This window comes from Bison bison, unplaced genomic scaffold (assembly GCF_000754665.1).
Source record: "Bison bison bison isolate TAMUID 2011002044 unplaced genomic scaffold, Bison_UMD1.0 scf7180017864526, whole genome shotgun sequence".
NCBI classification, from domain to species: domain Eukaryota; kingdom Metazoa; phylum Chordata; class Mammalia; order Artiodactyla; family Bovidae; genus Bison; species Bison bison.
In genome coordinates this window covers 389,276-393,163 of record NW_011495077.1, presented here as the reverse complement: position 1 = coordinate 393,163, position 3,888 = coordinate 389,276, and the positions used below count along the sequence as shown (strand labels likewise).

Sequence of the window (3,888 nt, the reverse complement as noted above, 5' to 3'; positions counted from 1 at the left end):
TCGCAAAGAGTTGGACACAACTGAGCAACTGAACTGAATTGAACTGAGAACAACAATTTTGTTGTGAGCGACAACATGCTGAGACTGTAAAAATCCTGATATTCCAGGATCCTTTGCGATTGAAGAAATGTGGGAACATGGACTAACATTCTGGTAAATGAAATGCAAGTAGAAGGTGCTGGATGAAGCTTCTGAAAATGATTGACTTGGCCAGCATGTACTTATTTGCCTCTTGATGTTCTTTCTGGAACGTGTATAAAGTGGATGAATTTCTTGCTGTTTCAGCAAAGTATATAAACAAAAGTGACAATTTAAGGACAAGAAACAGCTAGAAAGAAGACCCTTGATTCCTCCCAAGATTATGAAGCTAGTACACCAGCCCTGGACTGCACATGGTACATGCGATAGAGCTGCTTTATATGAGAGGGAAGTAAACTCCAGCTTGTTAAAAACATTATCTGAGTTTTTTGTGATGTGAAGCTGAACCAATATCTGATATAAATGATGTTTGATAAAAATACAATCCATCACTGTATCAGTATGATTGAGTAAACTCCTAATAACCCAGGTCTTCAAAGGTGTTCTAGGTGATTCTGACACAGGTGATGTTGGTGGTTTAAGGTCTGGAATGTGGGAACCACAGTCCTACCAACCTTTCCCCTGCCCTCTCCTACCTTTTTCACCAAGTGTCACATAAATACAAATGTCCTTTGTCCACAAACACATTTTTAGTAGCATCAAAACTGTATCAAGAAAACTATTCTTACCAGGAGCAAGAATACAATGGATGGAAAACTGTTATATATGTGATAATAAACAGAAGTATCCACTTTTAAAAAACAATATTTTAGAGTCTGATAGCAGAAAACATATATCTCTCACTTGTAAGGGGAAAAAATCTGACTTTTGGATAAATTTCCATCTCTTTAATGGAGAAACTGATGCTTAGAAATCATACAAATCATAAATAGCAGAATCAGATTCACATCTTTGTCTCTTTTACTCCAAATACTGAGATCTTTGTGTCTATTGTTACATAACATCTTCACTCCTCAGTTTTAAAGTGAAAAGTTTCATGGAAACAGTCCTAAATCCTTTTTATTTCTAATGTCTGATGAATCTACTGTTTCCTATACAGGAATTAGAGAAATACTAAAATCATCTCATGCATCTTGCACATATAACTAGGTCTTGAGGAGGCTGCACATATAACAGATGAGCCCTTCTAATACTGAGAAGTCCTTCTTCATCCTCCAGAAGTGACCTGGTAAAATTAGAACTTGAAGGGTCTTTAAGCTCATCAGTCTAAATCCTTTGTTTAAACTGAGGACACTGAAGGCTGCTACACCCATGATATGCCTGAAGACACAGCCAGGGTGGGCAGAGCTGAATTTGGCATTTCAGCTTCCCATTGTATATCCCATGCCCTTTACTATAGTCTGACACACTACCGAAAACGCAGGGATTCGAGAGGAGCTCCCTTTCGTGTTGCTAGCTGTTTGCGGACTCTCCTTTGTGGGAAGACAAAACCACCAACTCTGCACACTGTCGCGGCTTCTAAGAGACAGCTCTGGCAGGTTTGCGCTGGGGCTGCGGGTGCCAGCTGAGCACTGTGTGTCTGGAGCACAGAGGTAAGTAGCAGTGTCCTCAGCCTGGGAAGCCATGATGGACAAGGAGCTGCTTTTGATGGAGTTGTCAAGCGTGAAGTGTAGTCTTCCACTATGTTTCTGTCTCTCATTTCAACGCATTAAAATCAGGTGAACAAAGCCTCTCCTTGAATCCTGTCTGTACCACTGTAAGGCAGTTAAAGTAATACTTTTATAACTGCAATTCATGGTGACATTTTCATCCTCCTGGATGCTCAGGGTCTGAAGATTCTGTTCTCCTTGCTGGCTATTCACCTCTAGGCAGAAACACAAGGACAGAGGCCAGGAGTCAGTCACTGCATTTTCACTCACTAGTGTTTGCATTTCCTTCCATAATTTGAGGGTACATTTCCCAATTAACAGGCTTTCCTGTGGCACAGTGGTAAAGAATCTGCCTGCAATCCAGGAGATGTGGCTTTGATCCCTGGGTCAGGAAGATCTCCAGGAGAAGGGAATGGCAACTCACTCTAGGGTTCTTGCCTGGAAAATTCCAGGCACTGAGGAGCCTGGCGGGCTACAGTCCATTAGGTCACAAGGAGTTAGACAGGACTGAGCGACTAACACTTTCACTTTTCACTTTTCCCAATTAAAGAGAAGATTTTGCCCCTTAGTCTTGTGAGTTTTGAACTTTGGTCACCCTCCTCCCATCACCAAGAGCCCCAACTCACTGGCCAGCTGAAGCCACAGAATCACCAAGACAGGGCCAGAAGCTTCTCCATTCTTCTTCTTCAGGGGGATCATGGAAGACGCAGCTCTCACCCTGAAATAAAGCCAGGTCCCTCAGTCTAGCTCTCTTTTTTGAGTATACTCATTCAGTCCCTCTGAGTCCCAGAGAGAGTCTCAGGTTTCTTACTCAGCCAATCAAAGGACGCTTAGTCTTTTTGCTTTCAATACAATCATGTTGATTTCAAACAAAGTGAGTCTGAGGAGAGAGGCACTGCCATCTTGTGGGGGCAACATCATCCTGCTGAGAGAACCACCTGAGGAAGGTGAAGTGTGTTAGGGCTGGTTCAGAGGAAATTGCAAAGCTGTTCTATTTTCTGCCTTTATTGAACTCCAGTTCCAGCCTAGAGTGAGAACAGATACAGATACAGTTTTATGTACTAAAAACTCAATGAAGAAAGAACACTGATGCCCAGTATTTACAGAATACCTCTGAGGAGCACGGTTAGACTTCTTCAGTCACTTCCGATACCCTGTCCTTCTTTTTCCCTAATTTGCCTCATGTTGGAATGAGATTGTGTATGAGTCAAGGTTCTCACTTATGAGTAACAGAAACTGACTCTGGCTGAATTAAATAAAAAAGGAATAAGTTAATTAATATTGGGTTTGCCTCAGAATCTCCCATATGGTCAGAGAACTGGACTCCAAAGCTATAGAGTCAGTCTACCAAACATTTAAGGAAGAGTTAACACTGATTCTTCTCAAACTACTCTCAGAAGTTGCAGAGATTGCAGAGAAAGGAACATATCAGTGCAACCTACTTCAAGACTTTGGCCTCATGATCCCATGATCCAGCCTTGCTAGCAGTGCTGAAAGTTATGCATGAACTCAAAAACACTGCTTTCCCCTTACCAAGTTTGACCCTGCTGATGCTATTGCTCAGTGCCCAGTCTGTCAATGACAGACTAATACTGAGTCCCGGATATGGTGTCATTCCCCAGAGAGACTTCCCGGATGCCTAATGACAACTGGATTACGTTCAGTTCAGTTCAGTCGCTCAGTCATGTCCAACTCTTTGTGACCCCATGAATCGCAGCACACCAGGCCTCCCTATCCAACACCAACTCCCGGAGTTCACCAAAACTCATGTCCATAGAGTCGGTGATGCCATCCAGTCATCTCATCCTCTGTCATCCCCTTCTCCTCCTGCCCCCAATCCCTCTCATCATCAGGGTGTTTACGAATGAGTCAACTCTTCACACGAGGTGGCCAAAGTACTGGAGTTTCAGCTTTAGCATCATTCCTTCCAAAGAAATCCCAGGGCTGATCTCCTTCAGAATGGACTGGTTGGATCTCCTTGCAGTCCAAGGGACCCTCAAGAGTCTTCTCCAACACCACAGTTCAAAAGCATCAATTCTTTGGCACTCAGCCTTCTTCACAGTCCAACTCTCACATCCATACATGACCACAGGAAAAACTGTAGCCTTGACTAGACGAACCTTTGTTGGCAAAGTAATGTCTCTGCTTTTGAATATGCTATCTAGGTTGGTCATAACTTTCCTTCCAAGGGGTAAGTGTC

At 43.0% G+C, this 3,888-nt stretch overlaps 1 long non-coding RNA gene across 1 annotated transcript; it reads right to left on the bottom strand.

Moving 5' to 3' along the window:
• Positions 1-1,080: 1,080 nt before the first annotated feature.
• Positions 1,081-2,453, bottom strand: LOC104981974. The gene is made up of 2 exons (XR_824455.1): positions 2,315-2,453; positions 1,081-1,903 (listed from the first exon to the last, which is right to left on the bottom strand). It is a non-coding gene; the product is annotated as an uncharacterized LOC104981974 (long non-coding RNA).
• Between the last annotated feature and the right edge of the window lie 1,435 nt (positions 2,454-3,888).